This window comes from Lissotriton helveticus, chromosome 11, assembly GCF_964261635.1.
Source record: "Lissotriton helveticus chromosome 11, aLisHel1.1, whole genome shotgun sequence".
NCBI lineage: Eukaryota > Metazoa > Chordata > Amphibia > Caudata > Salamandridae > Lissotriton > Lissotriton helveticus.
In genome coordinates this window covers 628700572-628721765 of record NC_136072.1, presented here as the reverse complement: position 1 = coordinate 628721765, position 21194 = coordinate 628700572, and the positions used below count along the sequence as shown (strand labels likewise).

Here is a 21194-nt window from a genome sequence, read left to right as displayed (position 1 = left end):
CAACTACTCACAACCTACTGTGCGATTACAACACAGGCCAAAGGGCAGAGCTAGGTCTTTTCGCATTACGTAGGGTGAGCAGTGTGTGAGTCTGTAGGGTGAGCAGTGTGTGAGTGTGCAGGGTGAGCAGTGTGTGAGCGTTCAGGGTGAGCAGTGTGTGAGCATGCAGGGTAAGCAGTGTGTGAGTATACAGGGTTAACAGTGTGTGAGCATGCAGGGTGAACATTGTGTGAGTGTGTAGGGTGAGCAGTGTGTGAGTGTACAGGGTGAACATTGTGTGAGTGTGTAGGGTGAGCAGTGTGGGAGTGTGTAGGTAGAAGTGTGTTTGAGTGTGCAGGGTGAGCAGTGTGAGAGTGTGTAGGGTGAGCAGTGTGTGTGTGTAGGGTGAGCAGTGTGTGAATGTGCAGGGTGAACAGTGTGTGAGTGTGCAGGGTGAACAGTGTGTGAGTGTGCAGGGTGAACAGTGTGTGAGTGTGCAGGGTGAACAGTGTGTGAGTGTGCAGGGTCAGCAGTGTGTAAGTGTGTAGGGTGAGCAGTGTGTGAGAGTGTAGGGTGAGCAGTGTGTGAGTGTGTAGGGGCAGTGTGTGAGTGTGCAGGGTATGAAACCTCGAACTAAGTCCAGCACACACACACACATAAGACCACACACACACCACAACCACACACAACACACACACACACCACTCTCACCACCACACTCTCACCACCACACACTCACCACACACACCACCACACACTCACCACCACACACCCAACCACACACACAACCCCACACACACCACCAGCTGTCAGTGCACGCTTTCACCGGGCACAAACACCACTAGCCGTCAGTGCATGCTTTCACCGGGCACAAACACTACCAGCCATCAGTGCAGGCTTCCACCAGGCACACAACACCAGACGTCAGTGCACGCTTTCACCAAACACACACACAACACCAGCCATCAGTGCACACTTTCACCAGGCACACACAACAATAGCCATCAGTGCATGCTTTCACCAGGCACACACCACCAGCCGTCAGTGAACGCTTTCACCAGGCACACACACCACCAGCCATCTGTAAAAGCTTTTACCAGGCACACACACCACCAGCCGTCAGTGCACGCTTTCAGCAGGCACACACACCTCTAGCCGGCAGTGCATGCTTCCACCAGGCACACACACCACCAGCCATCAGTGCACACATCAATTGTTAATGCAGCCACAATTAACTATTGTAGCAATCGCAGTATGGTGCACTTTACTTTTAAACATATTAATCTAAAGCGCAGCATGCCACCATTGCTACAATTCCAATCCAACCCACATAATTCCACTACACACCACATGCATACACTCCATAACACATGGCTAAAAGACCTTGCAATTTATAATGCCATTAGCTCTAACTCAAATAAATCCGAGACCTATTGCATTTCCAATGCTTTTTTAGTCTTGCTGGGGGACCTGGTGATGGTTGGCCAAGACAACCTGAAGCCAAAGGTATTAGGGATGATTTTACATAAGTGATCCACACTATGTCCAGGGTACCTGGTCTTGCTACGATTTCTTGTAGCACTTCTATGTAGTCTGTCAATTCATCCACTGCCCGGATATGCAACAAGTACAGAAAACTTTTTCATTTGTCAAAAAAGGAAATAGGTTTTATATCAAAATCAAGTCATAAGGGGCTTCTAGGCACCTTCAGTAAGAATTTGATTTTATTCTCACTTGTATCCAATATTTCTAGCTTACATTAGCCTCAGAGCTCAAAACCATATAGTGCTGCACTTACAGCCTTTGTCCCATACATTTCTAACGCTGGTGATATATGAAAAGTGGGCAAACAGTTAACAAATTTATGTATGGGTGTCGCTCAATGGGTTAGGACAAAATTGCTTTTAACAATTTGAGAGGACCATGTGCTAGAATCTAACATTCTAGTGGCCAAAAAGTCAAATTCATGGGCTCTATCTAGGGAGAAGACCTTTGTGGCAATCAACCCCTTGAATGATCAATGAGGGTTGAATACAATGAATTTTGCCTCTGCAGCATTAATTTTGAATTTGTCATGTGTTCAAAACCCAGAGAATCTCTCCAAGATCCCTTTGATGCTTATTGGTGTTTTCGATAACAACAACTTATTGTAAGTAAAAAGGAGACTTGGGAGCTTTTGGCCCACAATACAAGGTGAATCATTCAAACAATTCGTCAAGTATTCAAAGCATTCCTTCATTAGTAAAAGTGTTTGAGCTAGGACACTGCTCTGGCAGACTCCTCCACTGATGTTTATCCAATTTGATAATTCACCATTTGGGTTCTACTGAACTTGTGCAAAGTTTCCTGACTTGAGCTGAATTATTATTGAGAGCAAATTAATTGGGTTACTGTTTTGCAAGCACCTCCAACAACTTTAACTTCGGAACAAGATCAAAGATGGCCCATAGATCAATAAGTGGTAATTAATTATATCATTAATCATCTACTTAATTAATAGAAAGTGAAAGACCTGGTACACTGTGCTAAACTTTGCTCGGAAGCGGGAAATAATTTGATTTCTCTCTATCCATGTTAAAATGTATCAAATATCTGTTTGCAAAATATCTTTTGGATTTTATCGATCAATCTTATTGCCCAATAATACTTTGAAGGGCTATGTGACCACTTAATTTGAATTAGAAAAATCTCTGCACACTCCATGATTCCGGAATAGTCCTACCTTCCCTATTGCAATAGAGAGTTTGTTATTTTAAGATCAATAAGTGGAAGGAACTGGACTTAATTAAGAGAAAGCAAAAAACCTGGTCTACAGTGCTAACCTTTGCTCAGAATGTTGCATGAGAGTGGGAAAGAATCTGAGTTTCTTTGATTCATATTAATAATTTATCAAGTATCAGATTGCAGAATATCTTTTAGCTATATGACCCCTTTTTAGGTCTCGGCTAGCGTAGGCTGCGCATGCGCAGTCTCGCTGGCGAGATCTCATGTCTCAGAGTAGCGAGTCTTAAACCCACCCCTCTTCTCCATAGGCTGGCTCCCTAAACGGCGGCCAGCCATTGGAGAAGAGGTTTCTCTGACGTCATTTTTTGTAGCTAAGCCCCGTCCGTTTCGGATTGAGGGGCGTTTTTTTGCGTTTCTTTCTCTCCTCAAAAACACGCCCCCTAGTCTGAAAGGGACGGGGCTTAGAGCAAATGGCGAGCGCTTGTTCTCATGTATTGTATTCTGTGTCCAACCCTCCAATGACATTACAGGATTGAGTCTAGGGCCCCCCTTTGCTCATCAACAGCCTCCTATTTGCTGGTGAGGGTCCAACTAAGTTAACAGCGGTGTTTACTTATATTCTACCCCTACTACTACCTTCCGGTCCGGAAGACTTGTTATGACAGGAGTAGAGCGATTCCAGGCATAGCAAAGGGAAAGCTGTCCTTCCTTGCTAACAATGTCTGTTTTTGTCTGTATTAAAACCTCGCTCCCAAAAGTAGAGCAGAGTTTTCCCAAAACCATCAAGCGATATCACCAATCGCCACTGAACCGAGACAGCCAACGGACGGCTCGGATTAAATATCCGGTGACGCAGGAAGGCCTGGCCTCTTTGTCCCAGCACCTGTGGTGCACTCTGATAAAAAGGCCGCCATTAGTCAGTCAGCGCCACCGACTTCCCAGCGAGTTCCGGTGTCCAGGGAGCTCAATGCGCGCCCTTTTCCTACCCTCCTTTCTGAATGCCTCCAAGCGGGTCAGTTACCTGGAATTACCGCAAGGGGCCTTCTCTTTCAATGTGAACATTCCTCTCTGGTCGTGGGAAGGAAGGAGACTGCTCTGTTCACTCGGAGCAGCAGTTGTATCCAGGATGTGGCATAAGGCCCCGAGCTGCCGACCTTGGAACTGGGGAACCAGGTTCGAGTCTCGGCGGTAGCTCAACATCCTGTGATTCTGGGCAAATCACTTAATTTCCCATGCCTACCAAAAATGAACGCGTCCTTGTGAAATGGAACTGGTGCTCCTGTAAAGCGCTCCAATACCTCCGGCCGAGTTCGCGCTATATTATTCTGCAGCAACAATGGATTAATGCCCACACTGATGGACAGCACAGAGTGCTTCTCCATATTGCATCTGGGAGTCGCACAGACCAAGAGCATTGATTGGTGTGCGTGTAATCCCACTAACTTTTGAGGCAGCTGAACGCCCCATTTACTGCTCAAGGTGGGTGCAGTCTCAAATGCGGACACTGCTGCAACTCAGGTCACCTGGTTCTCATGAACAAGTACTAAAACAAGGCCATTCTGCACGGCTGGTGTCTGCATTCTGAAAAGGGGATTCTTCTGTGCTCAAGGCTCCTGCATTGACCAGTCACCTCCAGAAGGAGGCGCAATGTTTGAAGACGCAGTTAAGCGCCACTGCCTGGGCCACCTCTGGCGGGATCCACTTTAGGGGCAATGGTGCCCCGAGAAACTGCATAACACGTCTCCCAGCACCGATCCGTGATGGAGCACGAACCCCCTGAATGGGGTCTGTGACCAGTTGCGCTTGATTCGGTGCCAGGATGTGTGTGGCGCCTCCTGTGGGCAAACCCTGACTCTAGGCGCACCCGCTCCTACCGCACAACCACCTGGTTAAAGTGCAGCCGGTTCACAAGCAGAAGGGGCCACCTTGGCTGTTCTCTGGTGCGACCACCAGTGGGGCTTCCGGGGCCCTGCCCCGAAGCCGGACCCCCAGCTATCCACAGTATTGTACAGACCTGCTCTGTGCCCTATAAACACCACCCCACACAGGCATACGCACGCGCTGAGGCCCCCTCGACAAGACTGGAAAAAGTTCCGCCAAACTGTTAGAAAAGTGTATTTTTTAATGGGTATTTATGACTCCTCTGCTGGATTCACACACAGGACGGTTGTTGTGCACGGCTGTCTGACCCCACCGACGGTCTGCTCGCGCTCCACGTGTCTCCATGGATGCAATTTTACTCACAGTCTTTCTTAGCGCTTTAAACCCGGCTGTGTATGATCTGCGCTATAGATCATGGCTTGCAATCGTCAAGAATAGTTTGCTTCTGTCTACAAATGCTGGGATTAAGGAAAACACAGTTCAACAAAGTATACCCTTTCCCACGCATCTCTTTGTTGTAACTGGGAGATCAGCGCCATTTATTTATGATAAACCTCTTCTCATCCAAGACAAAGGCGCACTGAAGTGGCCAAGTGATTCATGCTGGCACTATAAAAAGAAGGTTTGGAAACACTCAACCCACACCAGTTCTTGCATTAAGATGCCCCATTCTCTTCTTTCCCCTAGCCAAGCCCCTCTTAGAGTGTCCCCCACGACCCCGGTGCTGAAGGCAACTTCCCGCCTCGGTCTTCTCAGCCTCCCTGCTCCAGCTCCACGAATATCTGCCCCGTTCCTCCTCATCGCATCCAGGCTGCAGCCCTCACTCCGCCACTGCACCATCACTCACTGCTGCACTCTCTCCTCAGCCCCACTGCACCGCCCCTTCACTGTTTCACTCTCTCCTCAGCCTCTCCCTGTCCCATCCCTTCACTGCTGCACTCACTCCTCAGCCCCACTGGCCCGTTCCTTCATTGCTGCACTCTCTCCTCAGCCCCTCCCTGGACCGCTCCCTTCCCTGCTGCACTCTCTACTCAGCCCCACTGCACCATGCGTTCACTGCTGCACTCTGAGTGTATGGGGCTCTGTTTGTGTGGGGCTCTGTGTGTGTGGGGCTCTGTGTGTGTGGGGCTCTGTGTGTGTGGGGCTCTGTGTGTGGGGGGCTATGTGTGTGTGGCTCTGTCTGTGTGGCTCTGTCTGTGTGGCTCTGTGTGTGTGTGAGTGGCTCTGTCTGTGTGTGTGGCTCTGTCTGTGTCTGTGTGGCTCTGTCTGTGTATGTGTGTGTGGCTCTGTCTGTGTGTGTGGATCTGTCTGTGTGTGTGTGGCTGTCTGTGTCTGTGTGTGTGGCTCTGTCTGTGTCTGTTTGTGTGTGGCTCTGTCTGTGTCTGTGTGGCTCTGTGTGTGTGTGTGTGTGTGTGGCTCTGTCTGTGTGTGTGTGTTGGGCTCTGTGTGTGTGGCTCTGTCTGTGTGTGTTAGGCTCTGTGTGTGTGTTGGGCTCTGTGTGTGTGTTGGGCTCTGTGTGGGTAGCTTTTTTTGTAGGTGGGTCTGTGTGTGTGTAGTTGGGTCTGTGTGAGGGTGGCTCTGTGTGTGTAGGTGGCTCGGTGTGAGGGTGGCTCTGTGTGTGTGGGTGGCTCTATGTGAATGACTCTGTGAGGGCGGCTCTGTGTGTGTGGGTGGCTCTATGTGAATGACTCTGTGTGGGTGGCTCTGTGTGGGTGGCTATGTATGTGTGTGTGTGGCTCTGTGTGTGGGTGCAAATGCAATAGGTCTCGCATTTGCGAGAGATTAAGCTATTGCATTGTAAATGACAATGCCATTTATTTATATGTTTTAAAAAAAAACATAAATAAAAATAATGTCATGAGCAATGCCAATGGCTCTAAGTTTCACACTGCCGAGACCATTGCATAGTAAATGCTTATTATGTATTGGAATTATTCTGCGTCCCTGCATGATTAAAGTAAAGTAAAGTAAAGTCCACATTTGTAAAGCGCACAATCACCCATAAGGGTCTCTAGGCGCTGGGGGCCGTCGGGAAGATTAAGCGAGCTATTGCCCAGAGTCACATGGTGCTGGGCTAATCTGCCGCCGGAGCCGGGGATCGAACCGTGGTCCCCAGATTCCAGCGTCAGTCGCCCTGGCCGCGGCGCCACACCTCTCCCCAGAACGTCCCACCATTCCTTATCTCATTTGAGAGTTTGTTAATATAAGGTACCCATATGAAGGGTTCAGAGCAAAATAGATCACCAGGTGTTTTGTCTAACCTAGGTGCCTTACCTGATCTTTGGGAATTATTAGTGTTTAGGGTGTCAATCATGAGGAAATGAACCAGAGGAATGCCTTCAAGGTTTAACAGGACAATTTCAAGGGCACACTTAACAGGATTTTGCAATTATAATAGAGTGGTCTCATATAACTCAGAGATATATAATTTCACTCGTGCCTGGATATCAACCTCTGGCTTCATCATTTCGTTCCTCCATCCACAATATGGCAGAAGGTCCTATAAACATGTGACTGAGCTGCCTTTAGCACATCGTTTCAGATTTTATATTCCCAATTTCTTTTTCAGAGTTTAAAAATAGATTTATAATCGGTCCTCGCTTCAGATATTTTTGTTTTTTCGTCTTTCATGATTGCATGGATCAAGGAATTCAGCAGCTCTACAGTCAGCATTAATTCATGCATGCATTTTATGAAATGGATGACATTTTGAATTCTTTATAAAAAAAAATAGTTAGATGGATGAAAAAACCTACATTACCATCAGAAATCCATGAATTGGAGTCATTAGTTGAATTCAATTGCTCCAAAACCAGTATCAACATTTTATATATGTCAGATATAACCTGTGTGAATGGCACTACATTGGCCCACCAAATGTTTCTACAGCTGTTGGTAAGTGCAATGTTTTCATCATTGCATCACTGCTTACTTGTTTGGACTGGAAATCGTCTGACAATTGCCAGCAGGAATTGTTCTGCCCATAGTCGTGCCATCTATATAAGATGTATCCATCATTTTTAAAAAGCTAATTTCTCGAAAAAAACACTAAAAGTATTAGAAGGAAGTTGACTATTTATGCAGCAACATCCACAGGTCACCTTGGGAGGCACTGGGTGCAGAGGTATTTTTCGGCGTCGGGTGAGTTTGATACTTTAAATCGTACTTAAAGCAGTTCGCAGTAATGTAAACCTCTGGAGGAAAAACATGTATTGCTTTTGAGCCCTGAATGGCGACTTACAGGAGTGATCTTCTGTACTTAAGGGGAGTATCAGGCAAGGTCCAAGGCAGCACCAGAAGTTCACTTTGGGCAGGACTGGGGCGGCCAGGTGCAGATGTGCTTTACAGCGTTGGGTGCCCAACTCAAGCTAGGGAGATCGGTCCGTCAGAAAAGAGGCTGCAGGCTCGGAATGGGGGCCAGGTGGGCTGAACCAACAAGTGGGCTCAGCTCTTGTGATGCTCGGGAACGTGGGAACACCTTTGGTCTTCTTCTCCAGGGGGACGGGTGAAGAAGTGTCTTTAGGCTTCGGATTTTGTCACCTGGAGCTCTCGTGGTAGAGGGGCCTGGTAACAGAAGCTGCAGGCAGCGGCGGGAAATCCATAGTGGGCAGGTTCAAGGTAGGCTTTGTCTCTGGAGGGCTGAGGGACCGCGCTGGCACCATTGGTCTGCTTCAGCTTGGGCTAGGAAGTGCGGGTGCAGTGGGGCTTTGCAGTGTCGGGTTTTTGCAGTTCCGGGGTCTCACAGTCTTCTTTGGGGTGCCTGCAGGATGCAGGGAAGCAGCTCACTGCTCCAGGGGAGTTCCTGAGTCTTTGAAGAAGTATTGGCAGTCCTCCAGGCTTTGGAGGAACATCAGCTTGCCGGGCAAGAAAATGTTGACGCAATTGTCGAGAATAGGAAAACAGGACGGCACGGCTGGTGCCAAGTCCGTTTCTTCTTCTGCAGTACTTCTTTCACAGCTCTTAGACCCTTCTTCTGTTGGTCAGCAGGATCTGATTTCCTGGTGCCAGGGTGCACCTAAATATTGAATTTAGGGATTTTAGGAGAGTATAGGGTAACAGCCAATGAGCTACTTACCCCTGGGGTCACTACGCCCCCTATGTGAACACTTCCTGGAGGAAATGGGCATAACCCTGTATTGGAGATCCTAAATTTTCCATCACCCAGATGGTCCCTTCTGAAAAGTTGATTCTACATCAGGTAGTCCCGTTTAGGGGTGGTACTTGTCTGAGGGTGGAAACGCCTGTCTTCCTTAACTAATTTTCCACCTGTCCAGGTGCCAAAAGTCTCTGGACAAAGGAAATCAGTTTCTTCTCTTGTGAGAGAAGTCAGATTCACATACCAAAGGCAGTAAGCCTTTTTGAAGTTACCTATCCTTGGAAAGCTAATTCGCAAGACATATTGTGGCAAAGGGTGCAAACCACTCTCTGCCTGAGCAAGCTTACTTTATGGCCCCCAGAGAGCAAAGGCCCTAACCCTTGGAGGTCAGAAACTTATCTCTGATGGCAGCCTGGCTAAAACCAGTCAGTTAGCACATCATTGACTGGTACGTTTCAGGGGCACCTCTAAGGTGCCATCTAGGTGCATGAATTACAAAATCTGACACTGGCATCAGTCTGTGATTATTAATATGAGAAGTTTGGTGCCAAACACCCCTATTTTTAGTGGCATCAAACATTTAGCTGGGGACCTTGTTTTCACCTGTGTCCAGCACATGCTTTTTAAATGGCTTCCTTGATCCCTCATTCTGACAGTAATGTAACTGACTAGTATGGGGGCCTAACGGCTCAGGCTTCTCTGTGCTCTGGCGGCTGCCATCTTGGACAGTTTGCGTGCAGTTGAGCGGCAATTGGGATGCTCATTTACATCATAAAAAGGCAGCCTAGCACCGACGCGCAGTTGACAGGTAACCTGAAGGCCCTCACCCTAGGGGATCAGAAACTCATCTCTGGTCACAGGCTGGATAGAGCCGGTCTGTCAACACACCAGTGGCTGGTAGGTTTTCCGGGGCACCTCTTAGTGCATGTAATACTAAATCTGACACTGACAACATTGTGGGTTTATTAATACGAGAAGTTTGATACCAAACATCCTTATTTTCAGTGAAGCCATCATGTAGCTGGGGAACTTGTTTTCACCCATGTCCAGCACATGCTTTTAAAATGGATTCCCTGATCCCTCGTACTAACAGTAATTAATAAGACCAGTATAAAAGCCTATTTGCTGAGGCAGTTTGGCCCTCACATGCAGTATAGTGCACCAGGGGCGGCTCGCAGTGGGAGTGCTGCGGGCGGTGGGCGGGGTGGGGGAGTTGTAAGGTGGGGGTAGTGACGGCCAGGAGTAAAGTAAGTATTTTACTTTACTTCTGGCCGTAGTATGTCCAACTTCACTACTCCCCCACCCTGACCCTCCCCCGCTCCGCCCCACCCCACCCCACTGCCCCGCAGCACCCTGCTATAGGGGGGTAGGGCCTGCTATAGGGATGACTGCATGCAGCATCGGCCAGAAGGGCATGTTTTCACTTTTGTCTGAACCAAGACATTTACATATGCATGTTGAGGGGTCTCTTAGGGTGTCTCAATGTGTACTGCCACCATTCGGGATGCACTTTAGTATCTCAGGCCATAGTTCAAAGAGGTACCATTTACTAGGGACTTACAGAGGATACTAAAGGTATTGCCAATTGGGGAAAATAATTATACAGTTTTGGGAAAGAGATTTGTCACTGGCAACCTGGTTAGCAGGAACCCAGTGCACTTTCAGTCAAAATACATTGTATACCAGGCAAAACGTGGGGGTAACCATGTCGAAAAGGGCAATTTCCTACAGTATGTACATCCAATAACAAAAAAGTTTACTTTCAGTGTAATGTTCTATCTTTTCCCAAATGTTTTCTAATTTTGTTCAGTCGCTTTTTCTGTATCAGAGAGCAAACATTCCTGTGGGAATTAATATGGGAAGTCACGCATTTGGGGCTCCCCCTTTGTAGTAGCCCCCCACTTTACGGAACAGCACAAAACTTTCAATAGAGGAGCCAAGTGGATAAACTGTTTTTTAAAAGAATGTTTAAAACAGATTTGTCAAACGGTTCCAAATCTATCCAAGAAACAAAAAATGTCCTTCCTATGGAAACTCCGACCAAACTATACCTACACAATGGCGACCACTACTTTGTAATATATATCACTTGCACTAGAGGAATGCAGCTATCCCTCAAAACAGAATATTCAACAGTTTTAGTTCACTAGCTCTCATTGCCAGAACAGCCCTTCATCTACTGGAGTTGAAAAAAACCTAAGCGTTCAAAGAAATGTATGGGGGCTTTAGTCGTCCCCTCCCCACCCCATCATATGTCTTCGTCTGGACTGATTAACTTTCCAGGACACATGCAAAGTTTTTGAGCTGCTGTGGGCTAGCTGGGCAGTAGCTGCCACCTTATCTCAATCTTATGTGAGAATTTCAGAGGTCTATAAAAGACCATTTACTTGTTAACGAGCCTTTGTGTTTTTTTCACCGGTTTCTGTATGCCCTGTGTTCCCACTCTACCTATTCCTTATATTTCCAAATTACTTTTGCTGCCACAGTGGGAGAATGAATTTTGTGAAAAGCAACGTTAAGTATATCATGAAGAGGCTGACATTTTGTTGCAGGATCCATGAATCATTTTTTTCCTCAACTCTGATGCCATAATAACAATTGTTTAAATGATATCTGAAACCCCACTCGCCAACCGTGGATGACATGATGAGTTGCTCAGAGTGTCTGTGAATAGCATCTGCATTCAGACAACTCACCCATTATTCTCATGACTCACCTTTCACTTTCCCACTCACCCTGCACTCACAGCGATCACACTGCCCTTACAACACTCATCATACACTAACGCCCTTCACCCTCCTCTTTCCCTGTAGTCACATGAGCACACCACTCACAGTGCACTAACATGACACTCCACTCACTTGTCACACTCACCGCACAGATTGCAGTCTCACCACACTCAACATGCACTCACAGTAATCAAAATTGTACTTACACAGCTTACCATGCGCTCACACCGTTCACCCTGCACTCACACCATTCACTCTCCTCTTACCCTGCTCAGTGCTTAATTTATAACAAATATAAGAGCTAGGGTCCTTGCCAGGAGGCCACTGCAGCTTGCATCACACATGACCCTGTAAGCACTACAAAAGATATCACCAACATAACTACTACTCTACCATTCCTACAATTGACAATTCAGATGATTCCAAGCCCCCAAAGCTATAAAAATGGCTTGGTCAGCTGGAAATAGTTATTTTTAATGTATATTGAATTAATAACTGTTGTTGTGTTCATCTCTAAAGCAGACAGACAGCACCACTATGTGGCAGATTGTCAAAAGAGCCGGTGTTGACAATTAAGTGCTGGTGCCGAGCACCGGAAACCACCGGCTCAAATTAATCACTTCTTGCACTTATATGAGCATACCGCTCACCTTGGACTCACATGAAACTCCTGTCACTCACTGTGCACTCACTTCTCATACCCTATTCCCACACGGCACATCACTCACCCTGCACTCATATAGATACGCCAGTCACTCACACAGCTCAATCTTCTCTCACATGGGCACATCACTCATCCTGCACTCATACCACTCAAATAGGCACATCACTCACCCTGGACTCACACCACTCACCCTTCACTCCCTCCTCTCACACTGCACTGACAAGGGTACACTGCTCAGCCTCCACTCACACAGGCACTCTTTTCACCCACCACTCATGCAGCTCAACCTGCTTGCAGACAAGTGCAATAGTCTGCCAGAACTCACAGGGACACATCACTCACCCTGTTTTAACTCCTCTCACCTTGCACTCACCAGTCAATGCTGCAGCTCACCCCTAACCCTTGCAGCTCATCCTGCACTCACACAGGCCCATTGGCCATCCATCACTCACACAGGAAGACCACTTACCCTGAATTTACATCGCTCAAAACACTCACCCCGCACACATTCCTCTCACTCTGTACGCACTCCTCTCACCCGGCACTCACATGGGCCCTCAGCTCACCTTACACTCATGCAGCTCGTCCTACACTCACATCATCACACCTTTCACCATAGACTCCCTCCACTCCCACTGTATTCACTCAAACTATTCACTATCATCCAGCCCTTACATGAGCACACCTCTTATGCTGCACACATAACAAACACTGGCAAAGTCCCATGTTGTATACAATATGTCTCACAAGCGAGAGAAAATGTGCAAGCAGTGCATGCACTGTAGCAGGTGAGACCTAAAAATTACCCAATTATCATGAATATAAACATATTTCTACAAAGGCACCTACAGAATACCTGCTCCTTCCATGGCACTAGATACATAGTCAGTTCCATCTGCAACCACATGGCTGGTGCAAAAAGGGAGAATAGACTTAGGATGTGGGATAGAGAGAGGAGGGAGATCAGGCCTGAGGCTTTGGGGGATCATGCAGGATTAAGGATCCGTATGAAGGCTGTGGGCATGAGCTGGGAGCGAGTGGTTATGTGGCACAGGAGGAGAAAGTAAACACAACAGGCTAATGATGAAGCAATATGGCAGAGGGTATCTGAGCCTGTTGGCTTCCAAAAATATAGGTTTAAAATCACAAACAAAAACGTAAACCTCTTATATAGTTGCCCATTGTATTGTGTGACATCTTCAGCCAGTCCTGGATTTCCATTGACCACAATGCTTCATTCAGGGACATGCAATTGTTCTTTTAAATTGTAAATTGGGTCTGAAAATCCCAGCATACTAAGTGTTAACGGATAGAAAACCATGTTTGCCAACGGAGTCAAGCATTTTGTAAGATCAACTGAATGCTGTAGTAATACATTTTTTAAAGCAGATTAGTTTATTTCCAATAGTTTAACTGCTTTATTCACATGTAAACCCAGATATAAGCCCTGTACAGCCCTTTCATTCACATCGTACTTGTAAGCATTAACAAGACCATATGTTATGATTTTTGAATATTGTATAGAGAAAATGTTTTTACTAAGCTTCACTCAAAGACAAGACAGTTATAGCAGGAGCAGCAACAGTGCAATCTTTTCTAACAAAATACAATCCGATTTGACTTATGGGAGTGTGAGTGGAAGTGTGTGCGCCAGTCAATCCTGCAGCTCACCAGTAAAAATGTGAGAAAGAGATCAAGAGATTTAGTGACAATGAGTGTGAGAGTTTGTGAAACTGAGTTTGTGAAAGAATGAGTGTGAGGGAATGAGTGTGTGAGAATCAGTGTGTGAGAGAATGAGTATTTGTGTGAGTGTGTGTGTGTTATGTCTACATTTTTGCTGCTGGTCTGGCAGACTGGTGGTTATTCTTGCCTTATGAACGAGGGCACTAGTGACATATGGATGTGAGGTGTTATCCATGGCAAAATGCAGGCCCTGACATGCTGCATGTACTTCTAAAATTCTGGAACTAACATTTGAGATACTGCTTCCCTTAAGAGACCTTTTACTAGTTTTATGGGCAGGCGATGGCAAAATGCTGACCTTTGTATAATGTAGGTAATTTTTGGAGTTACCCATGACTATTTTGGGAGTATCTATGGCAACATTCTGACATACTGTATGTAATCCTTGGCATAAGGCACTCATTCGTAAAAAAATGCTGACCATGACATAGTGGAAGCAAATTCTGACTTATCCAATTTGAAAAAATAGGATCAACCCCCAGGAAAGACCAGGCTTCTCTTGCTTCCATAAAAGTACTGGAATATTTCACAAATGCCCTTTCAGGGTCAATGACGTTTTACCAAATTTGACCCAAACTTTTTCAAAAACATTTCAGGCGAGAAGCCCACTTTTCCTGAAACCACATACAAGAGGTCCGGCTCATATGGCTGAAGGGATCGAGCCGTGACGGGATGCTGCAGTTGGGGAGAGTGAACTGAGACAGCGGGTTGGTGCAAGAGGAAGAATCAACTTGAGACTGTTGGGTTTGCAGCAACTGGCGTGTCCGTTGCAGTGTTGGGATGGGAGGGCAGAACAAACTGCGTATTCTGCAAACCACAAACTTGAACATAGAAAATAAAACATGCACACATGCCTTTGCAGCATTATGGTGGTTGCCAGGGCTATTTTGAACAAGCATTTGCAATGCAATCGATCTCGCAATTGCGAGTTTGAGCTATTGGCATTGTGAATGACAATGCCTTTTATTTATGTTTAGGTTTTTAAAATATAAATAAAAGGCATTGTCATTCACCATGCCAATAGCTTAAACAGAAGACCAATTGCATTGCAAATGCTTGTTATTATTTATTTCTACAATTGTTTTAGCAGTGCACTGTTCATCGCCGTGATCCTTTCTTGTAGGTGTTCATGACAAGTTAGTAAACCTGGAAAATGTATAACTTTACTTTCCATTACTGTAGTTCTGACTAATGGTGGGCATAATTTTCTGATTTTTGGAAGGCGGGAATTGCATAAAATTTCATGGGAAAATGTTTTTGCTAATTTCTGTAAAAATGTCATGAAATTCCATAAAACAATTCACAAAAGTACACTTTCAGATAGAAATGTGGCTTGCTGATATCTCAAATAACTTTTTCCGAGTGAGCACATTAGGCAAAAAAAGTTGCATGAGCTTACAACAGTAGACTAGTCTGAGCAATAAATGTCTCACATGCAAAACTGATGTAAAATCGCATAATAGTAAATTTCAAGTCATTTCGTGAATTTCGCCTAATGCAAAATTTGGGAATTACGTGAATTTCACCAGTGTAATTCAACTTTCTCCTAGGTCTAATTCTGACTTGTGCTGTACGATTTGAGGGTGTTGAATACATATTGAAAGCGTGTTATGACAGCTCCGTTAATTGCTCGAGGGATAAGCCTAGCCGGAGCTTGAAGGAGGGAAATGATGCTTTGGGTGGAGGGAAATGACGCTATCTGCTATTTCCGCATTTCCGTGTTCCCCCTGAGTTTTTGCTTACTGACCTCCTGGTTTTGACTCTGTTTTTGATGGTGTGGCGTTTCTGCGCACTGTCGCGCTGCTGATCAGTGTAAAAAAGTGCAAGTGCTTCTGTGGTAAATTGTGTTATGGATTGGTGTTTCCATGATGGGATATTTGATTTACTTGTTAGACCCTAGAAAAGTGCACTGAGTGCTACTAGTGTGACTGCAGCACTGATTCTACCACCCAAGTGAGTAGCCCTGAAAAGGTAACTAAGACCTGCCAATGTTTACCTACTACACTTCTCTTGAGTTGTGGAAAGGGTGTGCTTAAGCCCTTGACACACAACTCTAAGTTCAGTAGAACTTACTGTATTTAAGCTTGTATTATATGTACCTCTGGTACCTTTAGTGTTTTTCAAACGATCACACACTTGAGATTATCTGATAAAATAATGGCAAGCTCGAATCCCACACACTGCACACCAATGTGAGAAGTTGGCCTGGCATATGCTGTCCACTATTCTAGTGGGCACCTTGCACCAGTCCAAACGACCCTTATTGATGGTAGGTTTAAAGACAACCTATATAGAAAGCTATCCTAGTGGTAGCTGTGGAGAGCAGCCTTCAGGCTAAGTCTTGAAGGAATGTAAAGCAGCTTGTTTTACCAGTCTATAATCTCGTGAATGACCAAATGAAAGCACACCAGGTATATATATAAAATAAATGGGCCCGATTCACAGTACTAACTTAAGACAAAATCCTAAATTTACTACTTTTGGTATTAACAGAAGGCATTTAGTAGTAGTAAAGTTAGGATTTTGTCTTAAGTCCGTCTTAAGTCTGTCCTAAGTTTGTCTTAAGTCTGTCTTAAGTCTGTCTTAAGTCTGTCCTAAGTTTGTCTTAAGTTTGTCTTAAGAATTTCTTAAGTCTGTCTTAAGTCTGTCTCAAGTTTGTCTTAAGTCAAACTTAGAGTCAAACTTAAGACAAAATCCTAACTTTACTACTACTAAATGCCTTCTGTGAATACCAAAAGTAGTAGGACAGACTTAAGACAGACTTAAGACAGACTTAAGATACACGTAGGAAAGACTTAAGACAGACTTAAGACAAAGTCCTAACCTTACTACTACTAAATGCCTTCTGTGAATACCAAAAGTAGTAAGTTTAGGATTTTGTCTTAAGTTAGTACTGTGAATCTGGCCCATTTATTTTGGGATATAAATATTGGCACCCAGACCCCTTTAGAAACTCTTTTGGACCTAGAATACTGCCAGGGAGAAGAGCCGGAGAAGCTATGAGGAGGGACTACCACTTTGCTGCGTGATTTGCTGCGTTGGTCTGCAGTGGATGTTTCTTTCTTGGGCAGTGAAAGGACTGGACTGAACTTTTTGCAATCTACTTTGTGAGGTTCTCCAAAGACTTGAGGTAGAAGTCACAGGAACCGCAAAGGCTTCAAGCTCTTCCGCCCTTAGCACTGGGGACTGTGTGTTTTGTGCTACAACAGAAGAAAAAGCAACCCGACGCCGTCTACGACGACGCTCCCGACTCAGTGTCCTGAAGGCATCGCAGAGGGCACCGCCGCAACGCCGCACCATGACCCTGGTCTCACCGACGATGCCTGCTGATGACGCCACCGAGCAGCTGCTTGCACCGCGACCTTTGGTCACCGCACTCCGCATCACCTCGCTTCACGGCGACGCCTTTGTATCCAACTCCAGTTTGTCAGCCGATGACAGCGCTTCAGCAATGACGCCGCTGCTGCTTGCACCGTGACATGCCAGCACCGCGACGAGCACTGCATTCTTCTTGCACCGCGACCCTTGTCTCACCAATGCCACCATCTGACGCCGCCACTGAGCCGCTGCTCGCAACGCAACCTGGGGGCACCGCACGCCGCACCGCTGCACTTCGCACTGCAGCACCCGATGCCTGCCGACGCCAGCGCTCCTGCCTTCAACAGAGAGGAGTTCGATCTGCAACAAGTGTGACTTCGAGGGCCCGACGACTCCTGCACCGACCTCCGGAACCGACGCCTGCAGATGCTACGCTTTCGGAAGCTCAATGAGAGGTCGCCGACGCCGTGCATTTCTAAAAGGTACTGTTTGCATGTCATTCCCACACTGTAGCTGGCCCGTGACACCACGGTCAGCCAGAACTGTTTGGATTTGTTTGCTCACAACGCCGCGATAGCCCCGGACGAAGCTATCGACATCAAGGAACTGTTTTTCAAGCATGTCTTGATAACCGAAGATTTGTAAGTACTGTATTGTGGATTTTTATTGTTTTTGGTCTTGTCTTAAGAATATAAAAATATTGCATATTTTTCTACACTGGTGTGGTGTTCTTTTGTAGTGCTTACACTGCATTACTGTTGGTTATGTGCAAATACTTTACACACTGCCTCTAAAATAAGCCTGACTGCTCCCTTATCCTGACTAGGAAGAAGGGCCCCTATTTGGATAAAGGTACAAGCCCTTGCCAACTAGAGAACCCCATTTCTAACAAATGTGTTGGACATCTCACTGCTTAAATAAAGCATGGTGGGCAGCCGTCCACGTAAACGTTAGGCGCATGGCCGCCACAGTAATGCAAAAGTAGTAATAATGAAAGCCCCTGTGCATTTTAAACATAAGTGCATGGCATCGGGTGAACATGGCACTTAAAAACAAAACAAAGAAGTAGTACTTACATGAAAAGATACAGCCCCTCGGAGACACATGAACCACGAAAGCGGACGAAAACTGTACTTAGGGGGTGCTGCTTCTGGAATAAAGGAAAGTGACGCATTGGATCCACAGCCAAATATAAGCCCGCTAACATTACATGATTACATGATGTCTCGGAGAGACAGCGCATGCGCGCTGCCTAGGGGAGACCTAAAAAGGGCCTTATTAAGAAGCTCTATTCACCAATAGGATTAGCCAATCAATAAAAGCATGGTGCCCACTGTGATTATTGCACACATTATTTCACGAGGCTTTAACAATATTATTAGACAATACTACAGCATGGCAGATGAGTCTTCTCATAGTAATCTGCCACATCATTATGTTTTTTTAGGTGATAGAACACCCCTCAGGAGCCAGCAGTAGTAAGTCAAGCATTGTTTTTCGATGGCAGCACACACTTTCTGCCCAAACAAATACTGTAATAAAGGTAACCAACATGGGGGTGGAGACATAGCCCCTAACTAAGGTGTGCCTCTTAAAGCTCACTTTTTACGTTTCATCACAGAAGGTCAAGTGACTGCTGACCTACAAAGTAAATCTCAGAATTTCCGATGCTTTTGAAACACGTCTATTGACTATGATGCGTTTGAAAAATCACATCACAGCACAATGCAAGTATCTTAACTTTTCCAGACAACGGCATGGAGTTAGGCATGGGTTGCCATGACATAGCTTGTTATCCAGAAGCAGTGCAGTGGTTTTATAACACTCAGTTTTATTCAAAATCACATTGCTTTAATTTTTTACCTTTCAAGCATTTATTGGCAATTATTTTGCACAGTTGCTATTTTCGCACATCCCATTGAAATCTTAGTAAGGTATGGCTGTGGCACAAAAGCAAAACTGACTTCCATACAGGATGATTTGAACAACGCAATCTATTCAAATGGAGTTGCGGGATGCCTATTCCTTGACCTCTCCCTTGCCTTCAATACTGTTAATCTCTACAGAGACTTGGAATTGGACAAAACTTCTTCAAAAGTAACTTTGTATCTGTAGGTAGTGGGGCCTCTACCATTGAGACTGGCACCTCTCGTCATAATAATTCCTACAAGATAACTTTTTTTGTCAGCTCATCTTGCATGGGTGTGGCTTAATATGCTGCAGATATAGGAACTGCTCAATGCAGCGTGCAAACAATAATTATAGGATTTTTTGTGTAGCACGTGTGGCGGTACATTTACAGGCTGCAATATCACCAACTCATTTGCACAAAATGAATTCAGGAAGAAGGAATTGTGTGATGAGTCACTGACTCTAAGGCTAATATTTGGAGGCATATATATAAGTCTAGCCTCACCCATGAACAATTTGCAACATCCAGTAAGAGAAACTACACTGTACCTTCAGCCATTAATGAGACAGAGCATTTTTCTGAACTTGCAATGATAAATATTTCACAAGCTAAATGTCCTGTCACAGAAGGAATCAATGAATTGGCAAAAAGGGTGTCTTGAAATTAATTTGGGAAAACTAGTTTTATGTGCTTTGGATTAAAATCTGTAGAGGCTGCTTTTTAGTTGTTAGTGATCTCAATCTGCTCTTCAAACATAATTGTATTGTAAGTAACCTAAGAACAGTTCTTGAAGACCATATTGCAGCGCGGTGTTCATTCATATATTTGAATCAAAAGCCACTTATTCACAATGCATGTTTTCACGTCACAGTTTTGTTAAGTTATGGCGGTTTGTTTAACCTGCATTGGGATGGGATAATGCAATTAAATTGCCTTGGATGAAAATGAATATGATAAAATTATGATTTACTGAATTAATTTGATGTTTGACATAGCAGATGAAAATTGAATATTGCATTGATATAATAAATACAGTACATCTGAACATAACTTAAGTTGAATCATTTTTAACTACTCCTGGACATAGGGGCATTTGCTGTGCTGAAGGGGACGGACCCTAAAAGGGGACGCTGCTACTTGACGTTGTTACATACGCTCTAGGATCAGAGAATGAAACCCTTTATAGCACGCTACAAATTGAGTTCAAAGACCAACTGTTGGAATCACTAGTGCGTGTTCCCATGTATTTGTTTTAACCTAAGAACGGTGTCAACTCTATAATTTAAAAAAAATAATAATATCAGGTTGTCGAACATGTTCCAAATGGAGATTGTCACTTCTCTTCCTTACGTTAGCTCCGAGGACAGCTCCGATCCCACTTCTGGAAACGCTTGCCCTGTCCGATTGCTGTAAGTGTTAGTGCCCCCCCCCCCCCCCACACACACACACAGGTTAGGGTCTAGTTGCGCACTTGGGGGCTTATTTACAAGCCCCTTGCGACACTTTTGCGTCACTTTTAACATGGGAAAATTGACGCAAAAGTGGCGCAAGGGACTTGTAAATAAGCCCCTTGGACTCCCGCATCCTGCCCCCACCCCGAGCTTTAGTTATTAATGTTGTAAGCAGGAGCTGACAAACCCTAGTGGTGCAACCTGCCTCACTCAATCTTTCACACTTATTGCAAAATCGAGACTTACCTGCACGCGTCACGAGATATATGAATTGCCTTAACAGTGGCAAGCCTTCAAGTAAGTACCAAAATAGTGGCCAGTTAAACTCCATGTATTAGCTCAAATTCCTCCATTTGATCTTCACGCTCTTCGACTGTCGTTGCTGCAGTTTACCTTACGATGTCAATCCGACACTATGTATGCCACTCTCCTTACGCTTTGGGAGATTTTACTGCAGCACTTCGCCTTTCTCCAGGTACGGCTTGGGCGATCTCATGTTATGCAGCTGCCTTTATCTGTATCGTATAACGAAAGGGTTTGCTAGTTGTCGTGGGAGGGGTTCAGTTTTCGGACTAAGTTTCACTTTCGCCCTAACGCCACATACCGACTGACTAATTCTGCAATGTTTTCTGGTTGAACGGAGGCGCATCGTTGTCCGCTAGATGGCAGTATTCGCCAATGTATTACAGAGGGCTAC

The 21194-nt window shown here is 45.4% G+C and overlaps 1 long non-coding RNA gene across 1 annotated transcript in view; it reads right to left on the bottom strand.

Moving 5' to 3' along the window:
* The window catches only part of LOC144791019 (uncharacterized), a 205176-nt gene extending 184189 nt beyond the window's left edge, over window positions 1-20987 (bottom strand). The window contains exons 1-2 of the long non-coding RNA XR_013602274.1: window positions 20744-20987; window positions 18211-18284 (exon numbers count right to left, since the gene is read on the bottom strand). This is a non-coding gene — a long non-coding RNA (uncharacterized LOC144791019). The remainder of the gene's footprint in view (window positions 1-18210; window positions 18285-20743) is intronic.
* Between the last annotated feature and the right edge of the window lie 207 nt (window positions 20988-21194).